Here is a 13,544-nt window from a genome sequence, read left to right as displayed (position 1 = left end):
GGCATTTCTATCTGCGCAATGGGATTCCCGATGCGGATCTCTGTTTCAGGGTGTCCTCTGAAAAGGAGAGCTGGGAAAGCCCCAGGAGTCGGGCAGCACCCTCCTCCGCAGGACGCAGCCGCGGAGCGTCCCGGAGCCTGGCACCCAGCTCCTGCCACCACGGGCGGTCACCGGCCCAGAGGGTGTCACCACATCTGCTTCTCCCGGTTCTTCTTGCTCTTTCACGGACTGTGCTCGATACTGCAACAGGACTGAGTCATTTTCGTTTTCCATTTGCAATCAACTGAGTTAGTCTTGGATTTTCCAGTTTCATCATTTCAAAACGAAACTTCTGGGTGTTACCTGCAAAGGCAGGAGAACCGCTGAGCCCGTTGCTGCCTCCCAGCTGGCCACAAACCCGGCTGGAGTTTAATCCTTTTTCTTTTCTTTTTTTTTTTATTTTTTTGCATTTTGAATGGAACAAGAATAACGAAGGAGGGACCACCACCTTCTCCTTCTACCGATCTTCTTTGACCCAGCCATCCCTCGGTCCTGCAGGTATCAGCCCAGAGTTACCGTGGCGTGTCTGGATGGACACGCGCCTGCTTCAGCCCTGCCACGGCTGGTGCAGAGCTGGCAGCAACGATGCACTGGGGACCTGGGACCGGTCCTGGCATCGGGGCACCGCATCTAGTTCCGCTGCATCCTCCAATGTCACCGCAGCCATAAGCTTCCCCAAATTTCTCTTAAGGCCATTCGGGCTTTCCCCCTGCACCCCTCTCCACGCCGGCTCCCTTCCACGCCAAGCGGCACAGACCCCCTTTAAAGTCTTATTGTAGATGCAGCAGTTCAGCTTGACTTTTACTTGAGCGCGTGAATAAAAAGAAGCTTTTCACAGAGTTTCAACCAGCATGTGCGTTAAAAAAAAAAAAAAAAAAAAGACTAGGAGGAGGACAAGGTCGCTGCCCCATCTGTAGCCACCGCTCCCGGCGCCGGGTCCTCTCTCTGCTCGGCACAGAGGGCTGCAGTCTCACCCCGAGGTGTGCCAGCAGCTCCCCTGCGCGTCCAGATGAAAGGACACCTCACAATCGCTGCTTAATGCTGGATAAGTGTTTTTCCTCAAAATTATGGGAGAGGAAATTCAATATTTTTTTAGGACTCGGCTTTGCATAATAACGACCGGCGCGGGGAGAACAATTCGGTATTCACGCTCAACACAAACAAGCACCTTCCAATAACCTCACACCTCTGACTCCAGCCCAGCCACGGGTCAGGCACCGACCTGTCCCCAGCTGTCACCCGCAGTGCCACGGTGCCAGCACACGCTCCCGAGGCCACCCAACTCCCGTGGAGGGCCGAAGGGCGAGAGCGTCGTGTTGGGTCCACCTACAGCCGCAGATACCCCCTGAGATGCTTCACAAGGCTGGGAGATGCAGGATGCAGAAATACATGTATTTTTTAATGCAGCATGGGGACTGGGGAAAGAAAGAAGATATCCTCTGGGATGAAGAGAAAGCTTTCTCACCTTCGTGGTGGAAAGAGGAAGGGGCATGGCGAGAGTATGGCAGCTTTGCCCAGAAATGCCCGATTTTTGCTGGCACAGAGACCCAAGCCTAGCAGAAACACAGGGAGAGCCATCCGGGGCATGACTTCGGCCAACACTCCTCAGAGGTTTCAAAACCACAGAGCACGAACCTAAGTTGCGTCAAACGAATGAAGACAAGGTTGTTTCAGCCACACAAAAACCACCCGGGAAGCTGAAGGTGGAGACTGGAGCCCTGCAGCCCCACATTGCACCAACCCCCACTTTTGGGCATCTCTCCCCAAACACGTCTTCCCCATCTCTGGGCCTTCTCATGAGCCCAACCTGCTCACGTCCTCCACCATCGTGGCGTTATCCTGGGTTAGCCTGGACCAGCTCCAGAGGCTGAGACCCTTTTCACACGTGTTTCTGAAGAGGAGCAGGGTAGTCCAGCGTCCCCCCACCTCCTGGAGGAGAAGGACCTCCATCACTCAGCAGCCGGACCCATGGTGACGTTAGCTCTCCGCCGAGGGCAGCCAAGGCACAGAGTGTTATTTACATTTTGATAAACACTGACACATCTTCTGGAGCAGAAGGCAGCTTTCGAAATACGCGGCGAAGGGGAAAACGAGCAGCGAGTTCACTAACCAAAACTTCCAGGGAGAAAATGTGCTCAATGGAGCGTAGGTAAGGGACCGCAGTCCCTGCCCCTGGTCTCATTGCTTCCTTCACCAAATCCTGGTTCTTCTCGTCTCCATCTTTTGCCTTTTATTCCCTCTGCTCCCCTGCAGCCCTTTCTGAGCAGCTGCCCTTTGCTAGTAAACAGCCCACAGCCCCGGGGCCAGCTTTCCCAGCACTAAAAGCCCACTTATTTCTGTTTCTCTTGACAAAACAGTAGCAGATTTGTGCTATAAATCCCCATTAATGGAACAATCTCCGTTGGCTTGTTCCCATTAGCACTTGCCAAACGAGAAGAGGTTTGTGTGCGTGCACATGCGTGTGAGCGTGTGCACACATCTCCCTCCTGCAGACAGCAGCCAGGGCTTTCGATTCAAGATCTTCCCATTAAATGCCAATATTCATAAGCAGAACCTAAATATTTCAAATCCCGACAAATTTAAACATTCAAATGTCTTGTTGAGTCATTTCCTAGAAGGCTTCTTCCAGACAAAAGCCTGACACTTAATCCCCTCACAAGCTATTCATGGAAACGGGGGGAGCACAGGAGCATTTGTCCAAAGTATATGAATACCCCTTACGCATTCTATAGGCACAAAAAGAATTTGAACAGCCCCTATGCATTGTACAGGCACAAAATAGCTTTTAGCGTCGAGGTGAAGGAGGATAAACCCAACGCCTGATGAATCCTCAGTCTATTGCCAGATATCCTAAATATCCACCAAAAAGCAATGAAATCCACCCAAACCAATGCAGCGAGACGTGTGAGCCCAGCGCCCCGACGCTCAGCCCTAGCTTTCGCTCCAGCCGGCCCAAGCCCTCAGCCTGCTCTTCTCCAAGACATCTTCCTGAACAGAGACTTTTCCAGCAGAAGCAACTGGTTTTGGGGAACAGACCCCGCATTTCACAGCAGACCGACTCCAACGCGACGCAGCCTGCACCTCGGCTTAATTCAACCGCCTGCCCAGCCAGTCTCCGGGGAGTATTTGGGAAAGACGAAGCCCTCAAAGGAGTTTTGCTCAAGGGAGAGTGAGAAGCAGGGTGAACTCCTCCATAGCAGTTCAGCCCTGCTTGCTCCACCTCTGCGTTTTCTACCTGCCATCGCAGAGCAGATCTTCCAACAGCCTCCCAGGGGGATGCAGCAGCTACACCGGCTGCAAGGTAGCGCGTGGATGTGCTCAGCTCCCGATAGCTTGCACGCCATCCCAGTCACACGCAGCTCTGCGGTGTCCTGGTCTCGCTGACTTAGCCTTGCCCACGTCAGGTTCCAGAGTCTGATTTAAACCTCTTGATGTGGATGAGGGAAAAAAAGCACGTTAAGAGCCTGGCAGTGAAGGGCTCCAGGGAAGCATGCATGGGTGCATGGAAAAGCAGGAGGTCCAACAGTCCGGAGCAGCAAAGGTGGTCCCGGTGCAGCAGCGCACTCCGCGCTGTCCCACAGGCTGGGGAGCTCCTCTGCTCCAAGCAGAAAACCAGCACTTACTCCGCTCTCTCCATCCCCTCCTCATCCTGGCTTCGGCTGTGCAGCCTGTGCATGCTGCAGCCAGGAGCACCGCTGCGGTGCTGCCCGATGGGATGTACCCTGATGGGGGGCATCCTGATGGGGGGCATCCTGATGGGGTGCACCCTGATGGGATGTACCCTGATGGGATGTACCCTGATGGGGTGCATCCTGATGGGGTGCACCCTGATGGGATGTACCCTGATGGGGTGCATCCTGATGGGACGTATCCTGATGGGGTGCACCCTGATGGGGTGCATCCTGATGGGACGTATCCTGATGGGGTGCACCCTGATAGGATGTATCCTGATGGGGTGCATCCCGATGGGACGTATCCCGATGGGATGTATCCCGATGGGGTGCATCCTGATGGGAGGTATCCTGATGGGATGTATCCCGATGGGGTGCATCCTGATGGGATATATCCTGATGGGGTGCATCCCGATGGGATGTATCCCGATGGGGTGCATCCTGATGGGACGTATCCCGATGGGGGGCATCCTGATGGGATGTATCCTGATGGGGTGCAGCCTAATGGGGTGCATCCCGATGGGACGTATTCTGATGGGATGTATCCTGATGGGATATATCCTCATGGGGTGCATCCTGATGGGACGTATCCCGATGGGATGTATCCCGATGGGGTGCATCCCGATGGGACGTATCCCGATGGGACGTATCCTGATGGGGTGCATCCCAGTGGGGTGCATCCCAGTGGGACGTATCCCGATGGGATGTATCCCGATGGGGTGCATCCCAGTGGGGTGCATCCCGATGGGACGTATCCCGATGGGATGTACCCCGATGGGGTGCATCCCGACGGGGTGCATCCTGGTGGGATTTATCCTGCCGGGATTTCTGCTGCTGTATGTTCGCCTGTGGCAAACAGGTGGCGATGTTGTACTCCAGGACTTCAGCTTCCAGCCCCAAAAAGCCGGCTGCTGCCAGAAATCCGCTCTCGGAGTCTCCCTGGCCCGTGTGCCCCCCAGGAGGCCTTTGAGGACCAACGACAGAGGTGCTGTGATGAACCCAAGCTTTCTCCTTCACTTTAATTAAAATAAACGCAAGCCAAAGCCTCTCTTTCCATTCCTTTTTAAGCAAGGCAAGGGATAAAAAGTCCGTCCTGCGGAAGCGCATTCTTCCCTTGAGCTTTGAAGAAGCAAGTTAGGCTTGCAAGGGGAGCGGAGAGGATGCTTTGGGGAAGGCGCATCATCCCGTGGTTGCGGGCACAGGAGCAGGGACCTGGGACGTCTCAAGCAGAGGGAAAAATTCCTGCAGCAAAGCAGAGATCTGCCCTGTAAGATGACTTCCATCCACGGCGGGTACCTGCACTGCCCAGGCTGGAGCACGAGGTCTGCAGGGACCGGCGTGCACCCAAGGCACCGGAGCAGCGGGGCAGACAACCGGGGCGTGGGGTTGCATTGCTCGTACCTGCCGCTCGCGGACGCAGCCCCCCAGCCCGGGGTCTCGCAGGAGACCGGCAGGACCGCACCTCGCCGGGGCAATTCCTCATCTCAGAGGGAACCAAGCACCTGCGGCGTGCTGGATGCTGTGCGCACACGGATTGCTTCGTGTGCGTCCCCAAGGGATGCAGCACAGGGACCAGGGGCACGGAGGGGACCAGGGGCACGGGAGTGGAGGTGGCAGCGCTGGGGCAGATGCCGGCACGGCAGCCCGTGGCCACCGCCTGCCCCGTGCCCCTGGCCACAAGCCCTCCAGACCACCTGGAGCGACGCCACCCAACACCTCCACGAAAGCAGAAGCTGCCAAGGGCTTCGCGTCGCTGCATCCTGCTTTTCCAGAGAAGCAAATTTGAAGTCACCCGAGTCCTTCTCTGAACTGAGTCCCTGTCCCTGCGCTGGAGCCTGTCTCTCACGCTCCCTGTCCTTCAAAAGGAAAGGTGGAATCTCGGGGAGAAGCCCCTTCGAGCCTTCTCGAGGAGGTGCCCGCAGTCCTGGATGCGTTGAGCAAGTCGCAGAGCACTGCCATGTTCCCGCAGGCTGATGCCGTTTCTTAGCAAAGCCCTTGCGGCTCTCGGCACCGCAGCCAGCCGGGCTCGTGGGTCACCGGCGATGCCAGACGATGGCGAGCAAGGGCTCCAGATGGTACCAGGATGAAGGCCTCCATCCTCTTAACAAGCGTTGCCTGTTCAGAAAAAGGTGAGCGCGCTACGGAGGTGACAGCCACAAATTCAAGGGGCTCCTCAGCAGGTCTTGGAGTGGTGGAGGCTGGAACCACGAGGGAGCATCCATGGGCACGGCAAAGACCGGCAAGATGAAAAATTATGGTAATTGCAGGCGAAGAAAGCAACTCCCAGGGTGAGGTGAGATGGGCTCTGTGCTGTAGGATGTGTTTAAAAGCAGGTTGGGAAAAGCAGCTGCATTTGTCTTCTTAGAGGGATTTCCCTGACTTTCTGTCTGCCTTCAGTGCCTCTCTTGCAAGGATCTGTATTTTGCTGGCTAACCCACAACGCACATCCCAAAAGACCCATCTTGCGGAGGGGACAGGAGTCATCTAAGGTCACAACCGAGCCCCTGCAGAGCTGAGGAGACAGGTCCCCTCTACCAACCCCAAATCGCATCCTCATCTTCCCACAGCGACCAGCATCACGAAAAGTCAGAGCCTGTGACACAGCCCGTGGGAGGGCAAACCAGCCCTAGCAACGCCTGCCGGGCTCAAACGCATGCACTTTTCCTTGCAGCAAGACTCACTGTCCCCAAACCCTGATAAATTATGGGAGCACAACTTGCCACGAGAGCCGGGGAACGCCCCTGCAGACGAGCTCGGACAGACCGACATCTGCCTGCGGAGACGGGCTGCCTATACGGTTATTTATATAGTACCAGAGAGCGACAGCTCAGAGCCAAAATAAATCTACCTGCACACGTAAAACGCCTTTGCTCGAGCGATGGCTTCCAGCCTTTCCAGCAGCAGCACGGCCACCCTGGGAAAGCCACCTTGGAAACAGTGCGCTGGATAAAACCACTTTTTTTCAGAGGTTTGCAGAGTAAAAGTTAGCTTTGTGCTCGCTTGCTATTCCCTTGAACCTCAGCAGCGGGACGGGCACCTCCGAAAGTGATTCTTGGTCTCCCACCTTTGGATGGAGCCCGGGCATCTCCCCGGGACCACTCAGCCAGCCCCTGCGGGGGGGAAAGCTGCAGGTGACTTCCTTGAAGTATTCCCTGTGTAATTCGGATCTTGAGGATCTGCATAAAAAGCCAACGGCGAACACCACTGGGATAACACCCTCCCTCCGTCAGCCGAATTTCCCTCTCTCTTAGCTGGCGCGTGATCAAGGCTTGCTGACCTGACCTGCAAGGAGCCGCGCTGGGGTGAAAGCTGCAGCTCAAGATGCACAGAGAAATAGCACACGACATCTGAAATGTCCTGTAACTACGCATTAAAAAAAAAAAAAAAAAAAAAAAAAAAAAAAAGCCTTAAGGACACAAACCCGTAAATCCCAGCTTCTCGCTCGTGCTATCTAGCAGCCAGAGAAATGCACGTTATTTGAAACCGTCATAAATATTCGGGGATGTCTAATCTCCAAGGGCTGGCAGATTTGATGTGTGGATGCTGTCATCTAGGAACGAGCGGGGAGCAGCAGACATGCACTACTGACTCACACCACAGAGATGCTGGGAATCAGCTGCAGTTCCCCTGTTTTCATAATCTCACATATTTTATTTGCTTAAGGTTGTTGGTAACTGTTGCTTAGTAGTGGGCCACGGGCCCTTTAACACCTTTCTCCTCCAAGGACAGCCAGCCAAAGCGGACGGCGGAGGATCCAAGGGTGTTGAAAGCCCGTGGGACCTGCGGGCAGCTCCTGCTAGCCGACTTTCGGGTCCCTGAGTGCTGCGGTCCCCCAAAAATCTGCAGCAAAAATCAGAACAGCACAACCGGTCGCTAGTACGTTTGCGCTGGATGCGCAGCCAGCCGGTTGCGGTGCAACTCAAGCCGAGACGGGGCTCGGGAGACCGGCAAAACCCACGTGGCTTGGTGGGACAAGGTGCGTTCCAGCTTCGGAAAGCACGCTCCCGTCTCCCTTTGAAGGCGGCCGGAGCCAGCCCGACGGCCAGGCTTTGCCACCCGCAGCTGGCACAGCTGCGCCTGAACCCGCTGCTGAGCGCGGAGCTCAAATCCTACCCACAAAAAAAAAGAGGAATTGCCAATTTTAGCTTTTTCTTGGGCGGCTCGCTACAGCCACGAGCCCCGCTGGCAGCTCGCTGGGAGGGCACGCAAGGTGAATCTCCGTGTCGCCGTTTTAAATGATTTTGGGTGTATTAAGGAAACGTCACCCCGAGAGCTCGGAGCAGCAAGTCGGGCTTGGGGAGGCTGCACAGAAGCGGGTCCCAGCACCCAGCAGACCTCGCCGAGGGCCACCTGGGCTTGTCCACCTCTGCCCGCACCCAAGGTCCTTCCGTGGGTCCTCTGCTTGCACCCACCACAGGCAGGACACGAGACGCTGGGGACGGGGAGCTGGGCAAGGGAGTTAAGAAAGGAGGCAATCCTCCTTGGGTTTTCTCTTATTTAATTAAGGCCGCGCTCGCAACCGAAAAAAAGAAGCCGGCGCGACGTCCCCAGGTGCAGCAGGGACGCAGAGCTGGGGCCATGGCGAGGAGCTCGCCCAGATGCCGCCCCGGCGCGCAATGCACGTGGATGAAGGTGCGTTTCCCAGGCGGGGGGACACCCCCGTGCCCCTCCCCGCCCAGGGCCGGGGGGCTGGGCTGGGACGCAGCTAAACAGAGAGCTATCGCTTTTAGAGTGGCTCCCGCTAAGATTTTCTAGCTATAACGGGATACGAGGAAACGAGATGCTTCTGATGTAGGATTAAAAAGGTAATCGTGTCGCCAATCTCGCTGGGAGTCCCTAGGCCCCCAAAATTCAGTTAATGTTGATATAATGTTAACCTCCATATGGATAAAATCAAGGGATTTTTTTTTTTTAAGGACGTATTATTTGCAATGAGGAGGAGGGTATTGCGGGAGTGCGCATAAACCCAGAAGCTGGGTGTCTGTCTTCCTCGAAATACACTCTCGGTGTCACAAGCTTGGACGCTTCTGCAATAGGAAAATTAAAACTACCGTGAGGCAGAAAATGCAGAATTTGGGGACAGACCCGAAGAGAGGCTGAGGATCTCTACGAGCACTAAGCTCGATGCAGTAGTTGAGTCGTCGGCTCGTTTCTAACCGCTGTAAAGCGATATATGCTCATCTTATCCCAGGAACAGTCCCAGGGACTCATCATCTTGAACGGGTTAATCGCATCTGGTTAGGAGCAAAACCTCTTCTGCATATTTTTCTTTCCTTTACGATAAATAAAAATGCATGTTTTTGTGGTGTGACTTTTTATAAATTAAACAGCACTGCCGAGTCATCAGCTCCAGCGTGGATTTGTCTGCATAAGAGTTACTGGGTTTAGCCTTAAGGCAATGGCTTAACTAAAACTTTGCTCTGTCCTAAGTTTCTAAATTATTCCAAAAAAGCCATTTTTCACAGGAAAGGTAGGACCTGAGCCTGTGAGCCCCGGCTCCTAACGCGCACAGGCTCTAAGAGAAAGGATGATAAAGCCTCGACACCGTTTCTTTGCAAAGCCCCAGAAGAGGAGAACAATATTTTTAAATGCTCTTAAAACTGCCCACGTATTTCTCAAAGGGAGACTAGAGGGTAAGGGCTAAAGGCAGCTGGGTTCTGCTTTACTCGCCGTTCCCGACAGCAGTTTTCCAGCCCTGCTCTCCTGGGAGGTCCGCACCTGGGCGCAGGGGCCGGGCAGGGCTCACCGGGGCATCGCCATCCCCGGCCGCCGCTCAGCAAACTTTCCAGCTGCAGAGCGAACACGAAACACCCGCCGTGTTTCCAGAAACGTCCCCCTTTCCCCACCCCCAGCATTGCCACAACCCAACCGCCGGCGATACAGAGAAACCCAAGGGATTTTCCAAGAGAATGCCCTCACCTTTCCCGCGGAGCCGGGAGCTGCCCTTTGCTGTCTTTCTAGTCTCTCACTGCACTATCTCCAGTCTTCTCGCAGCTCCCGCGGAGCTGGAAATATCATTAAGCTCCAGCGAAGCAAAAAAAAAAAAAAAAAAATCCCAGGGAAAGCGTTGCAATATCCAAAGGGAGGGGAGTGAAGCCAGCGGGATGGCCGAGCCCCGGGTCCCTGCGAACCCCGCTCCACCTGCACGCGCCTTGCTGGGATCCGACGATACCCGTCCGGCATGGAGCAGGCATGAATACTTCTCTGGTGTCTGCTGATGACTTCACTTCATTAGCATGCTCCTGATAGTTCTCTCTGACTGTCTTTTTTACTGACTTTAAGGCTCTGCTAATCAAAATACTGTAGCGTTTAACTATTTCCTGACTCCGGGGTTTTGAAAGACGAAGCTCCGCGGGGCAACAAAACCCGAACGGGAGCAGGACCGCAGCCCGTCACACGCGCTAGCCCCAGCCTCCATCCAAGAGCAATTCGTGCCGTTGGGGTTTGCAGGTCACGGCTGCGACGTACGACTCCGAACGTGTTCCGGTTTTATCTACTTAACGAGGGCGAAATGCTCCTCTGCTGTGCCGGACCTTTTAGCGCAGGCGGATGCAAAGAGGAAAGCGCCCTTCCACCTTTGGGGAAGAGATTTACCCCCGTAATCGTTTTCTTTAAAAGCAGCTGAGGCAGAGGGTGAAGCGGTTCACAGGGTGCGTTTATTAACCTGTGGCACCGCATCAAATGTCCCTTCAAGATGGGGTGGCGTGACCCAGCGGGGTCCCAGGCGATGCCACCCTCCAGAAGTGCCACCGCTGCCTTCACCTTCTTGCTCACGTGCTTCGGGAGCAGAGCTGACTTTCAGAGGGGAAGAAAAGCTGCAGAACCCCTGGGGTGGAAGCGGGGAAAGCAAGGCACAGAAAAATAAAGCAACTCCGCCAAGAGCACGCGTGGAGCGCGTGCGAGGGAGAAGGACCCTGCTCAGGGCTCCCAGGTGCCAGCCTCGTGCTTTCTCCTTAGGGTTTCTAGCCGGTTTGGAGTCCATGTCAGGTTTTACTTTAACAAAGAAAAAGCAGGAGTGGATTTTGCAACAGTGGGATAGGAAAAAAAAATTAAAAAGAGAGACTTGCATTAAGCGTATGTGCAGTTTTCCCTGGGTGTGTGCGTCGGTACCTGGTTGCACGTACCCGTGATCACGGACGACTGCGTCTCTGTGCACGCACATGCGTGCCCGTCAGCGCTCGCACGCAGGCACGTGTCCGCGTTCACCCCGAGCAGTGCTGGCGCAGGCAGGCGCCGCGTCCCGGCACACGTGGACGCCACGGTGAAGCGCGCCTGCCCGCGCTGGCGCACGCTTGCGCACCCGTGAGCGCACGCGTGCGGCGTGGGAACGCTGGGTTTAACCTCTCGGGTCCCTGCTCTGAGCACCGTCGCCGTCCCCAGGAAAAAAGCCGTGCCTACGCTCTCACCCGATTAACGCCCTTTCGTTATAACTGAGAAAACTGGCCCCAAAAAGCCTTTAATAAAGGCCTGCTGTGGGGTTTGGGAACCGTGTCCAAAGCTGCCGTAGCAGGAGCAGCTGTGGGGTCCGTCGGGCTGGAGGCCTGATTCATACCCAGCAAAATGAGGTCAGGAGCAGATGAGTCTCTGAATGTTCATTTCTTCGCACAGGAGGTGACCCACATTTTTTACTCCTGATTCACAGCTCAGCTGCAGACACAGCTATCTTTAGCCCCAGAGAGAGACGCGGAGAGGCCGAGGGCTCCTCGGCAAAAGCTGTAAGGTCCAGGCTTCAGAAGGCTATTATTTTTTATGATTACATGTATCTGCTTTCCACGGTGTCTCTCGGAGGAGAGCAGGACAAGTTCCAAGCGCAGGTTTGATGCACTAACCAGAAGAAGTCCCGCACGGGCTCCGGGAGGACGGGGGTCTCCCCGGGATGCACCCACTGGGTGCCCACCCAGCCAGAGCCCACTGCAACCCACGTTGGGACCCACTGGAAATGGGGCCGGCTGCAGAGGGGCTGCAGAGGGTCAGGACATCAGGAGAGGGGGGGTTCCAAAACCATCTCGCCGATGGTGATACACGGGTTGATGGGACCAAGGAGCCGTCGGCACCCATCGTGCAGTCGCCCCCGAGATGGGGGCCGGTCTTTGTCCGGTCGTCGTGTCCCCCCCAGAAGACGGGGGCTCTGTTTATGCTGATAAGGGCAGAGGATGCTAAACAAATCCGTTCCCTGCTCCAGCTGGTCCCGGCAAAACTCCCAGGCACTTTCCCGTGCCGTGGAAGAAACTCTTGCGGTCGTGGCCGTATCCAGCACCCAGAGCACAGTTGCACAAACGATAACATTTTAGCAATGTTTATCCTTCTCCTTCAGGGCGGGATTTTTTTTTTTTATCTGTTTTCAGAGCCCTAAAGCACATGTTTACTTTTGCGATGAGTAAAGTCTCCAGCGCTGGCGTGGGGGAGTCTCCAGCGCTGGTGTGAGGTTAAGCATGTGCTTAAAGGACTAAATATGGCTTTTCTTTTCTTTTTTTTTTTTTTTTTAAGCAAGGCCGCAACGCAGCAAAAAACCCATCCCTGGGACTGTTGCACGAGAGCCATGCACATAAACAAGAGGGTTGCTGCCTGCAGCCACCACCCTCCTTGGGCAGAGGCTTGCAGAGAGAAATGGACTTTAAAACTGACCCTAAATAGCCCCGATTCTGATCTGCAACCTGTCGCTTGAAGACATTACTCGGTATCCAGAATCAGTGCTCAGCTTTGTGCCTTTTTGGCCAGCCACTGGCACAAATTGCCTGTCTAAATGCACTGACCTTCTTACAGACCAAGCGGTCTCCAGGAGAACTGAGCCAGGAACCTCAACAGGGTTTGCTGGACCCTCAAAATCACATCAAGCCATGCTCAGAAGAGATTACGGAGCCAGGACAGATCTCCCAGCATCCTGAGATCCTCTTCTACTGCCAAGCAGCAAACGGCCACTGGTGACACCTTATTTCATCCTACTTGGGCGGATGGGAGGGTGTTTGTCCACCAGCTTTTGCTGCAGGCGGGAACATCTGCAACGTCCGCAGCAGGGACCGTGCTGGCCGTCTCCCTTACAGCTTGCAAACCTGTAAATAACCCCCTCTTGCAGCAGCGAAGGCTCTGCTGAGATCACCACGTCAGATATATCTTCACCATAACCTTGATTTCTCACACGGGTTTGGGTGGCCTCCCTTTGAAAGCACGTAGCTTCCAACAATTCTTTTCTTCGTGTCAAGAAACACTGATTTAAAAGCCATAAACCCCGAGCGATGCTGCTTAAACCAGCGGTGTCAGATCGTAACCAGGGGGAGAAAGCCCACGCACGCATCCAGCTCGCACCTGTAGCCTAACCGCAAGAAAAAAAGCAGGTCTGGCGTTTGTTCGAGAGCTAACGCGGATTAGCAGAGAGTGAATTTAAAGCCCAGCAACTATTCCTGACTTGTTCCGTGCCACGGACACCAATCACACAACGCTGACGCCCTGCCAGGTCCCCAGATTAGGCAGGTTGGGATGGGTGGGTGCTGTCTGTCCATCCCTCCTTTCCCCTCCCGTCTATACCATGAAATACGACTCAACTCTTTCATAACAAACACAAGTTGGGTAAAACCAAGGGGGGGAAAAAAAAAAAAAAGGCAGCAGCAGCACGTGCTTTCTTAAATAATAAACATATAAAAATGTTAATTAAATCATGCTTTTCAACAGAGAATGATGGGGAAATACTTTCGCACAATGCTGAAATCAACACAGCTTGCTTTTTTTTTTATGTCTCCTTGCAGCCAAAGAGATGCAAAGACCAAGCTAGACGCGGGGCGCACGCTACACGAGCACTGCAAATCAAAGGGAGCCGCTTTCTTCCGCAGGAAAGCGCCT

At 54.7% G+C, this 13,544-nt stretch overlaps 1 protein-coding gene across 7 annotated transcripts in view; it reads right to left on the bottom strand.

Annotated features, from left to right (window-relative positions):
• Positions 1–10,170, bottom strand: part of ZNF469 (zinc finger protein 469) — a 71,858-nt gene extending 61,688 nt beyond the window's left edge. For all 7 annotated transcript variants that reach the window (XM_075511050.1, XM_075511051.1, XM_075511055.1 and 4 more), the window contains exon 1: positions 9,630–10,170. The gene's annotated coding sequence lies outside the window, so the exon portion shown is untranslated. The remainder of the gene's footprint in view (positions 1–9,629) is intronic.
• Positions 10,171–13,544: the final 3,374 nt, after the last annotated feature.

This window comes from Mycteria americana, chromosome 8 (assembly GCF_035582795.1).
Source record: "Mycteria americana isolate JAX WOST 10 ecotype Jacksonville Zoo and Gardens chromosome 8, USCA_MyAme_1.0, whole genome shotgun sequence".
Lineage (NCBI taxonomy): Eukaryota > Metazoa > Chordata > Aves > Ciconiiformes > Ciconiidae > Mycteria > Mycteria americana.
The sequence above is the reverse complement of the archived record's forward strand: the minus strand, read 5'-3'. Positions and strand labels throughout refer to the sequence as shown.